At 33.9% G+C, this 11,072-nt stretch overlaps 1 pseudogene; it reads right to left on the reverse strand.

The window, feature by feature from the left end:
• Window positions 1-8,881: 8,881 nt before the first annotated feature.
• Window positions 8,882-9,665, reverse strand: LOC103239434 (peptidyl-prolyl cis-trans isomerase A pseudogene; annotated as a pseudogene).
• Between the last annotated feature and the right edge of the window lie 1,407 nt (window positions 9,666-11,072).

An 11,072-nucleotide genomic window follows, 5' to 3' on the forward strand; every position in this document is an offset into this window, starting at 1 on the left:
AGGAGACCAGTGTTGAATGACTGTGTGCCAAATGCAAAATAGGGTGTTGGCTTAACCAGTGGACAGAGTTTGATGTATCTCAGAGTCCAGGAATCCCGGAAGGTCAGAGCTAGGAGACACCTTGGAACATGTAGTCCAGCCCAATACTGTATGTAAAGGAGTGCTATGGCCCAAGGAGGAAAGAGTGATCACAGAGGGAGTTGGTGGCTGCGCCAGGATGAGAACCTGGCAGTAACACTCCCATTCCTGCATCTGTCTAGTGTGGGTCAAGCTACAGGCATAAAAGATGCTCCACGGATCATAATTCAAGGACCGAGTTGTATCCACAGTCAAAGAGGGCCAGGGTTGTTGTGAAGATGTCTCATGATAGATCTGGATTCCACAGATTGGAGATGAGGGGTGGGTTGGAGCCAAAGCCAAGGACCAGTTTGTAAGAGGATTGGGGAATGACTGGAGGATAAATGGCTCAAAATAAAAGATAGCACGGGACTGTAAATGACCTCCCAGTTCCCAAACTACTTTTGAGACTCTGTGAATCTTGTTAAATGGTTGCACCTGAGTTTTCATGAGATTTGACTATATAGCTATCATTTATGCTACAGTGGACACTCTTGGTTTCTACCCAGTTCTATCAACCCTCTCCTTCACAAAGAGAAACCCAATTTTATGCAGATATCCACCTGTCCTCTGCATAGTCATGGGCTCAGAGAAAGTTGAACTCACCCCCAACATCAGGGGTAGATCCTAATTAGTCTAAGCCAGGGATTGGCAAACTTTTTCTTAAAGGACTAAACAGTAAATATGTTAGGCTTTGAAGACTTAAAGACAACATGAAAGCTATTACATGGGTAATTATATAACCATTACACTGTAGCCATTTAAAAATGCAAAAACCATTCTTAGCTTATGTCCTGACTTCTTTGGTCCATGAGCTATGATTTGCCAACCTCTGGTCTAAGTAAATAAGCATAGGGTTCTTCTGGTAACTATTATTGGTCCAGAAATGGCCATGTAACCTAAAGTTGCCCAATTAGACTCAAGAGAAAGATGTATATTCCATAGTGGCGGAGAAATTATTTTTCTCTTTCCCATTAAACTGAATAAATGAAAAAAAAAACTTTCTGCTGGCAGCTACAACTAAGAGGTAACCACATTATTAAATGGAGTAAGGAAAAGTTGAGTAACAGAAAGAAGCTGAATCCTTGGTGACATGATTGTATTTGTATTTTTAATAGAGACAGAGTTTCACCATGTTGCTCAGGCTGGTCTCCAACTCCTGGGCTCAAGCAATCCACATGCCTCCCAAAGTGCTGGGATTTCAGGCATGAGCTACTGCACCCGGATGAAATTGACATCTTAATGATACTGAGTCTTCCAATCCAAAACCACATTTATTTTGTTCTTCCTTGATTTCTTTCATTAGCATTTTGTAGTTTTATACATATACATCTTGCACATATTTTGTAAGCTTTACACTCAGTATTTCATGCTTTTTGATGCTCTTGTAAATGGTACTTGCTGTCGACTAAACTACATCCCCCCTCAACCCAAATTCATATGTTGGAACCCTAATCCCCAAAGTGACTCTATGTGGAGATGGGGTCTTTAGGAGAGAATTAAGGTTAAAACAGGTCCTATAGGACTGTGGGCTTAGAAAAAGAGGAAGCTCTCTCCCTCTCTCTTCTCCACTCCCACCCTTTCCACTTGCCCCATGTAAGGACACAGAGAGAAGGCAGTTTTCTGTAAGCCAGGAAGACAGCTGCCAACTGGAACCAAATTGGTTTTCCCTTTGATCTTGGGCTTTTCAGCCTTCAGAACTGTGAGAAAGTAAATTTTGTCTTTTAAGCCACCTGATCGATGGTATTTTATTATGGAAGCTTGAACTAATACAGTACTTATTTTAAATTCTATTTTCAAAATATTTATTGATAATACATTGATGTGTCCTACAATCTTGCTAAACTCACTTATTAGTTCTATAGTTTGTCTATTCTTTAGAATTTTCTTCAGAGGCAACCAGGTCATCTGTGAATTAGAGATGGTTTTTATTTTTTATTTTTCTTTTCAATCTGTATACCTTTTATTTCTTTTTCTTGATGTTCTTCACTGTCTAGAACTTCCAGTACAATGTTGAATAGAAGTGGTGAGAAAAGACATCCTAACTTTGTTCCCAAATTTAAAGGGAAAGCATTCAGTCTCTCATTAAGGGTGATGCTACCTTTAGGGCTTTTTTCAGATGCCCCTTATTGGATTGAGAAAGTTTTTGTCTATTCTTAATTTACTGAGACTTTGTATCATAAATAAATGTTGAATTTTGTCTCATGCCTTTTCTGCATTTATTGAGGCAATGTTATGGTTTTCTTATTCTTCTGTTGATGGCAAATTACACTGATTTTCAAATGTTGAACTAACCTTCCATACTGGGACCCCACTTGGTGATGATATACTACTCTTTTTCTTTACTACTAGATTTTATTTTCCAGTATTTTCTTGAGGGTTTTTATAACTATGTTTGTGAAGAATATTGGTTTGCAGTTTGTTTTGCTCATAAAATTTTCTTGTGGTTTTAGAATGAGGATAATGCCTGCCACATAAAATGAGTTGGGAAGTATTCTTTCCTCTTTAATCGTCTAGAAGCGTTTGCATATAATTGTTACTATCTCTTCCTGAATATTTCATATAATTTGCCAGTGAAGCTATCTAGTCCTGGAGTTTTCTTTGTTGGAAAGTGTTAAATTATTAATTAAATTTCTTTAATAGAAAGTGTTATTCAGATTGTCTAATTTTTCTTGAATAACATTTAGTTGTTCGTATGTTTCAAGAAATTTTTGTATTGCTTTTAAGTGGTTAAATTTATGGACATTTATTCTCACAATAATACTTTATTCTCCTTTAGTGTCTGTGGGATCTGTAGTGATGTCCCTTCATTCATTTGTGATATTGATAATTTGTATCATCTGTCTATTATTGATCTGACTGGCTAGAAGTCTATCAATTTTATTGCTCTTCTCAAAGAAACAGCTTTGGATTTCCTTAATTTTTTTCTATACTGTTTTCTTTTTAAATTCCATTGATTTCTGTTATTATCTTTATGATTTCCCTCTTTCTACTTGCTTTGATTTAATTTATTCTTTTTTTTTCTATTTTTTTAAGGTGAAAACTTAGAAAATTGATTTAAGGTCTTCCTTTTTAAAAAACATAGGCTTTTAATGCTATAAATATTAATTACACTGTACTTTACCTGCACCCCACAAATTTCAGCATATTGTGTTTTCATTTTCATTCAATTAAAAATAACTACTAATTTGTCTTATAATTTCCTCTCCGACCCTCTTTGACAATAAATGCATTGATTAATTTACAAATATTTGTGGATTTCCCAGATATTTTGTTATTAATTTCTAGTTTAATTCTGTATTTTAAGAGATTTAACTTTATATAATTTAAATTTTTAAAGCAATTTCTTGAAGTTTTTAATGACTAAGAATATATTCTCTCCTGGTGACTATTTCATTTGCACTTGAGAAGAATGAATATTCTGCTGTTGTTGGGTTGAGTTTTCTTTAAATGTCATTTAGGTCAATTTGATTGGTAGTGATCAGATCTTCTATATCTTTACTGATTTGCTGTCTACTTATTGTATTGATTACTGAGAGAGGAGTTTTGATGTCTCCAACTATAATGATTGATTTGTCTATTTCTATTTTAAATTCCATTTTCATTTCATCCAAGTTGTTAAATTTGTGGACATTATGTTTTTCACAATCGTATTTTATTCTTCTTTAGTGTCTATAGAATTTGTATTGATGTCCCTTCATTAATGGCTGATGTTCCTCTCTCCCTTTTGTTCTAGATTAGTTATGCTCCAGGAAAGTCAATTTTATCAAGCTTCCTAAAAAACAAAATTTTGTTTTTGTTGGTTTTTCGCTATTGTTTTTCTATTTTTATTTCATTAATTCTGACTTTATTATTTTATCTTTTTTATGCTTACTTTGGACTTCATTTTATTTCCTTTTTCTAGCCACACAGAGTGGAAGATGAGATCAATGATTTAAGATTTTCTTCTTTTTTAATACAGGCAATTAGTGTTATAATGCTAGATGTGTCCCACAAATTTTGACATGTTGTGTTTTAATTTACAATTACTTATAATTTTCTTTTTAATTTCTTCTTTGATCCATGGTATCTTAAAGGTGTGTTGTTTTATTTCTGAGTATTTTGAGGCTTTCCAGAAATCTTTCTATTAATGGTTTCTAACTTAATTCCATTGTGGTAAGAGAAAATGCTTTTCATGATAGTATTTTTTTAAACTTACGTAGACTTGATTTATGGCTTAGAGTATAGTTTATCTTTGCAAATATTCCATGTGCATTTGTAAAGAATAAGTATTCTGCTATTGTTTGATGGCATGTTCTATGAATGTAAATTAGTCCAGTTGGTTGATTGTGTTGTTCTGATATCCTGCCTACTTGTTCTATGAATTATTGGTAGAGGAGTGCTGAAATCTTCAACTATAATGATAATTATTTTTTACTTCATGTTTGTTGAAGCTCTGTTACTGTGTACATGCAAATTATTGATTGTATGTTTTCTTGATTAATTGACTCTCTCATCATGAGATAACCTTTAAAAAAATCTCTGAGAATATTCTTTGCCCTGAAGTCTGCTCTGATATTAATATATTAATATATCTACTTTCTTATGATTAGCATTTGCATGAAATTTCTTTTTCTGCTCTTTCATTTTTAACTGACATGTGTCTTTATATTTAAACTGTTTCTTGTGACAGATATAATTCGACCATTTTTTAAAAACCCAATTTTAATCTCTTTTTATTGGATTATTTAGACCATTTATTTTAAACATAATATAACACTGTAATATAATACTATGATAACTGGGTTTTCATCTATCATCTGGCTATGTGTTTTGTATTTGTTCTATTACTCTGTTTTTTTTTCTTATTTACCTTGTCTCCTGCTTTCATTTAGAGGAATTATTGTTTATGATTCACTTTCATCCCCACCATTTGTTTATTAGCTGTAATTCTTTTGTTTAAGTGATTGCAAAACAGTTTAAAATAAGTATCTTTAACTTATCTTTATCACATCACATTCTACCTTCAAATACTGCTGGAGGTATATAATTTATATATTATATATAATATATAATTTGTATGTAAATATATCATAGTATAAGTACAGAATTAAATGAAGTATGTAATAATGGCTCATAAAATCTTTGCAAATATACTTCAATTAAGTTCAAATCAAAGTATATTATACCTTCATATAATATTCTCCATTGACTATTAAACCATTGTATGTATAATGGGCAACAATATACATTATTCAACCTTACAACAGTATATCTCCATTCCATCCTTTGTGTTATTGTAATCATACATTTTACTTCTTCCTATATAAATTACCATATGGAACATTGTTGCTTTTGTTTTAAAGTGGGTTATTTTTTTAAAAACATATTTTCACTGAGGTATAATTTAGATAATATAAAATTTACCCTTTTTAAGTTTATGGTTCAATGACTCTTAGTAAGTTTACATAGTTCTGCAATCATTGCCACAATCAATTCTAGAACAATTATATTACCCACCCATCCCCAAGTTTTCCTCCTGTCCATTTGCAACCAATTCCATTCTCATCCCAAGCATCAGGTACCCACTGATCTGATTTCTGTCACTATACTTTTGAATTTTCTATAAATCTCATATAAATGGAATAATACTGTATGTAGTCTTTGGTATGCAGCACCTCATGCTTAGCACAACGTTTTTCAGTCTCATCCATGTTGTTGCATGTATTAATAGTTCATTTCTTGTTTATTCTTGAGTAGTAATCCATTGTATGTGTATATCATATTTGTTTGTTTATTCATCTGTTAATGGAGATTTGTATTGTTTCCAATAAGGACACATTATTATGTATAATGCCCCCTTGAAATTTTGCATGCAAGTCTTTGGAGGACACAAATTTCCATTTCTCTTGTGTATCTACTTAGGGGTGGAGTTTCTGGGTCCTATGGAAAGATATGTATCACTTTTTAGGAAATGTTTAAAATGGCTGTACTATTTAAATTCTTACCAGCAATATATGAGAGTTCCATTTATCCACATTCTCACCAAAACTTGCTAGGTCAGTCTTTTAGACATTTTTATAGACATTCTAGAGGGTGCACAGTGTTACCTCCTTGTGGTTTTATTTGGAATCTCCCTAATAACCAATGATGCTGGGAATCTTTTCATGTGCATTCATATGCTTAGTTGCTATCATACAGTCAGGTGCTGCACAGCAATGTTTCAGTAAATGATGGACTGCATATACAAACGGTAGTCCCATAAGATTATAATGGAGGTGAAAAATTCCTATCGCCTAGTGATGTTGTAGCTGTCATAATGTCATAGTGCAACACATCATTCACATGTTTGTGGTGATGCTGGTGTAAACAAACCTACTGTGCTGCCAGTCTTATGGAAGTATAGCATATACAGTTATGTATAGTGCATAACACTTGACAATGACAATAAATGATTATGTTACTGGTTTATGTATTCACTACACTGTATTTTTATGATTATTTTAGAGTATACTCCTCTACTTATATATTTAAAAATTAACTGTAAAATAGCCTTAGGCAGGTCCTTTAGGAGATATTGCAGAAGGAGGCATGGCTATCATAGGAGATGATGCTCCATGTGTATTATTGCCCCTGAATACCTCCAGTGGGACAAGATGTGGAGGTGAAAGTGATATTGATTATCCTGCCCCAGTGTAGGTCTAGGCCAGTGTGCATGTTTGTGTTTTAGTTTTTAATTTAAAAGTTTTTTAAGTAAAATATTAAAAAATCTTTCAAATGGAAAAAAAGGATAACTTAAGGATATAAAGTTAGAAAATATTTTGTACAGTGTCTTTGTGTTTTAAGCTTAGTGTTATCACAAAAGTCAAAAAGTTAAAAAAGTTTATAAAGTAAAAAAGTTACAGTAAGCCAAGGTTAATTTATTAAATAAAGAAATATTTTAAAATAAACTTAGTGTAGTATAAGTGTACAGTGTTTATAAAGTCCACAGTAGTATACAGTGATGTCCTAGGCCTTCACATTCACTCATCACTCACTCATTGACTCACCCAGAGCAACTTCCAGTCTTGCAAGCACCATTCATGTAAGTGTCTTTTACAGCTTTTAGATGTACCATTTTTTATCTTGTATACTGTAGTTTTGCTGAATCTTTTCTATGTTTAGATATGTTTAGATACATAAAAATGTGCCATTGTGTTACAATTGCTACGGTATTCAGTACGGTTATACTCCGTACAGGTTTGTAGCCTAGGAGGAATAGACTATACCATATAGTCTAGGTGTGTAATAGGTTATAATATCTAAGTTTGTGAATACACTCCAAGATGTTTGCACAACAAAATCACGTAACAATGTGTTTCTCAGAATGAAACCCCATCATTAAGAGATGTATGACTGTATCTTGTTTGGTGAAGTGTCATTTCAAATTTTTGCTCATGTTCTTATTAGTTTCTTGACTTATTATTATTGTATGGGTGTATTTATGGACTCTTTATTCTAGTCCATTGGCCTTTACATACATTCTTAGGCCCACACCATGCTGTCTTAATTAATGTAGCTTTATAATAAGTTTTGAATAAAGTAGTTTAAGTTCTCCAGCTTTGTTCTTTAGGTATTCTAGATCCTTTACATTTTCATATACATTTTAGGATCAGCTTGTCACTTTCTACCAAACAAGCTTGCTGGGATTTTGATGAGGATTTAGATTGAATATACAGATAAATTGAGGGAAATTGCCAACTTAACAATATTGAGTCTTCCAATCCATGTACAAGGTATCTCTCTCTAGTCATTCACATCTTTTAAAAATTCTCTCAGCAATGCTTTGTAATTTTCAGCATATAAGTCTTACATGTTTGTTAAATGTATTCCAAAATGTTTTATTCTTTTTTATACTATTGTGATTGCAATTATTTTCATAATTTAACTTTTAGGTTGTTTGTTGCTATTATATAGAAATGCATTGCATCATAAAGACACATACATGTGTATGTTCATTGCAGCACTATTCACAATATCAAAGACCTGGAATCAGCCTATCAGTGGTAGACTGGATAAAGAAAATGTGGTACATATACACCATGGAACATTATGTACCCATAAAAATGAATGAGATCATGTCCTTTGCAGGAACATGGATGGAGCTGGAGGCCATTATCCTTAGCAAACTAACATGGGAACAGAAAACCAAATACCAACCACATATTCTCACTTACAAATGGGAGCTAAATGATGAGAAAACATGGACACATAGAGGGGAACAACAGACACGGAGGCTTACTGGAAGGTGGAGGAGGGAGAGGATCAGGAAAAATAACTAATGGGTACTAGGCTTAATACCTGGGTGATGAAATAATCTGTACAATGAATCCCCATGACATAAGTTTACCTACATAAGAAATATGCACATGTACCCCTGAACTTAAAAGTTAAAAGAAAAACAGAAATACAATTAATTTTTGCTTATTGAGGTTGTATTGCATTACCCTACTAAGTAGGTAGCTTTCTAGTCATAGTTCTAATAGCTTTTTGTGTTGTAATTTCCTTATAATTTTATACATAGATGATCCTCTAATTTCTAAATAAAGATAGTTTTCACTTTTGTCATTCCATTCTATGCCTTTATTTTTTTTTTTTTCTTACTTTATTGACTGGTAGAATTTCCTGTATGATATTTAATAGAAGTGACAAGCCATAAATCCTGTTAAGTTTATAAGCTTTCTGGATAAATATTTAGTTTTTGGTTATTAAGTGTGATATTAGTTGAAAGTTTTTTGTAGATGCCTTTGGTTGAGGACATTTCCTTCTTTTTTTTTTTTTTTTGACAATTGTTACTTAGTTTTTATTTCATAATCATAAACTTAACTCTGCAATCCAGCTAGGCATGGGAGAGAACAAGGAAAACATGGAACCCAAAGGGAACTGCAGCGAGAGCACAAAGATTCTAGGATACTGCGAGCAAATGGGGTGGAGGGGTGCTCTCCTGAGCTACAGAAGGAATGGTCTGGTGGTTAAGATAAAACACAAGTCAAACTTATTCGAGTTGTCCACAGTCAGCAATGGTGATCTTCTTGCTGGTCTTGCCATTCCTGGACCCAAAGCGCTCCATGGCCTCCACAATATTCATGTCTTCTTTCACTTTGCCAAAGACCACATGCTTGCCATCCAACCACTCAGTCTTGGCAGTGCAGATGAAAAACTGAGAACCATTTGTGTTGGGTTCAGCATTTGCCGTGGACAAGATGCCAGGACCTGTATGCTTTAGGATGAAGTTCTCATCTTCAAATTTCTCCCCATAGATGGACTTGCCACCAGTGCCATTATGGCGTGTGAAGTCACCACCCTGACACATAAACCCTGGAATAATTCTGTGAAAGCAGGAACCCTTATAACCAAATCCTTTCTCTCCAGTGCTCAGAGCACGAAAATTTTCTGCTGTCTTTGGAACCTTGTCTGCAAACAGCTCGAAGGAGACGCAGCCCAAGGGCTCGCCGTCGACGGCAATGTCGAAGAACACGCTAGGGTTGACCATGGCTAGTAGTACAGGACTTTCCTCGGCGGCAGCGTCTGCTAAAGCCGACATTTCCTTCTATTCCTCGTTCTTTGAGAGGTTTTTGTTTTTATCAATGAATGTTGGATTTTGTCAATGCTTTTTCTGTGCATATTGAGATGATGATGTAGAATTTGCTCTTCATTTTGTTAATATGGTGTATTACTTGATTGTTTATTACTTGATTTTTAGATGTTAAACCACTAAGACACATCACTAAGATAAATCTCACTTGGTCATAGTGTACAATCTCTTTTATATATTGCTGGATTTTGTTTGCTAATATTTTCCTAAGGAGTTTTGTATCCATGTTCATGAGCAATATTAGAATGTTGTTTTGTTTCTTGTCATGTCTTTGTCCAACTTTATAAAATAAGTTGAGAAGAGTTCCCTCCTTCTGTCTCTTCTGGGAGAGTTTATGTAAGATTTGTGTTATTTATTCCTTGAATGTTAGATAGAATTCACCAGCGAAGGCATCTGGGCCTGGGGTTTACTTTGTGAGATAATTTTAATTATTAATTCAATGTCTTTGTTTGATGTATGTCTTTGCATGTTTTCTATTCTTTCTTGAGTCAGTTTTGGTCATTTATATCTTTCTTATAATGTTTTCACTTCATTTAACTTGTCTAATTTGTTGGCATGAAGTTATTCATAGTACGCTCATCTAATTCTGTAGGTCTGTTTTGATGTTCCTTCCTTTAATCCTGAGTTTAATAATTTGCATATTTCCTCTTCCATTTTTGGTCAGTCTGGCTAAAAGCTTATCAATTTTGTTGATTTTTTATTTTTTGAGACAGGGTCTGGCTCTGTCATCCAGGCTGGAGTGCAATGGCACTTTTTCACCTCACTGCAACCTCCACCTCCAAGGTTCAAGTAATACTTCCACCTCAGTCTCCAGAGTAGCTGGGACCACAGGCATGCACCACCACGCCTGGCTAATTTTTGTATTTTTGATACAGACAGGGTTTCACCATGTTTCTCAGGTTGGTCTCCAACTCCAGGGCTCAAACAATCCTCCCACCTCAGCCTCCCAAAGCGCTGGGATTACAGGCATGAGCCACCACACCCAGCCTGTTGACTTTCAAACAGTATATTTTTATTTTCATTTATTTTTCTATTACTTTTCTGTTTTCTATTTTATCAGTTTCTGCTTTGATGTTTACTAACTTCTTTCTGCTTAGGATTTGATTCAGCCTTCATTTTATGGCCTTCTGGAGTGAGAAGCTTAGATTATTGATTTTGAATCTTTCTTTCTAGTATGTGTTTAAAACTATACATTTTCCCCTAAGAACTACTTTACCTGCATTCCGTAATTTTTGATATATTTTGGTTACATTTTCTTCCAGTTTAACATATTTTCTAGTTTTACTTGTAATTTTTCCTTATTTTACTTTGAATGAATTTTCTTACTTTATTTTATTTAAAA

This window comes from Chlorocebus sabaeus, chromosome 1 (assembly GCF_047675955.1).
Source record: "Chlorocebus sabaeus isolate Y175 chromosome 1, mChlSab1.0.hap1, whole genome shotgun sequence".
In the NCBI taxonomy this organism is placed as follows: Eukaryota; Metazoa; Chordata; class Mammalia; order Primates; family Cercopithecidae; genus Chlorocebus; species Chlorocebus sabaeus.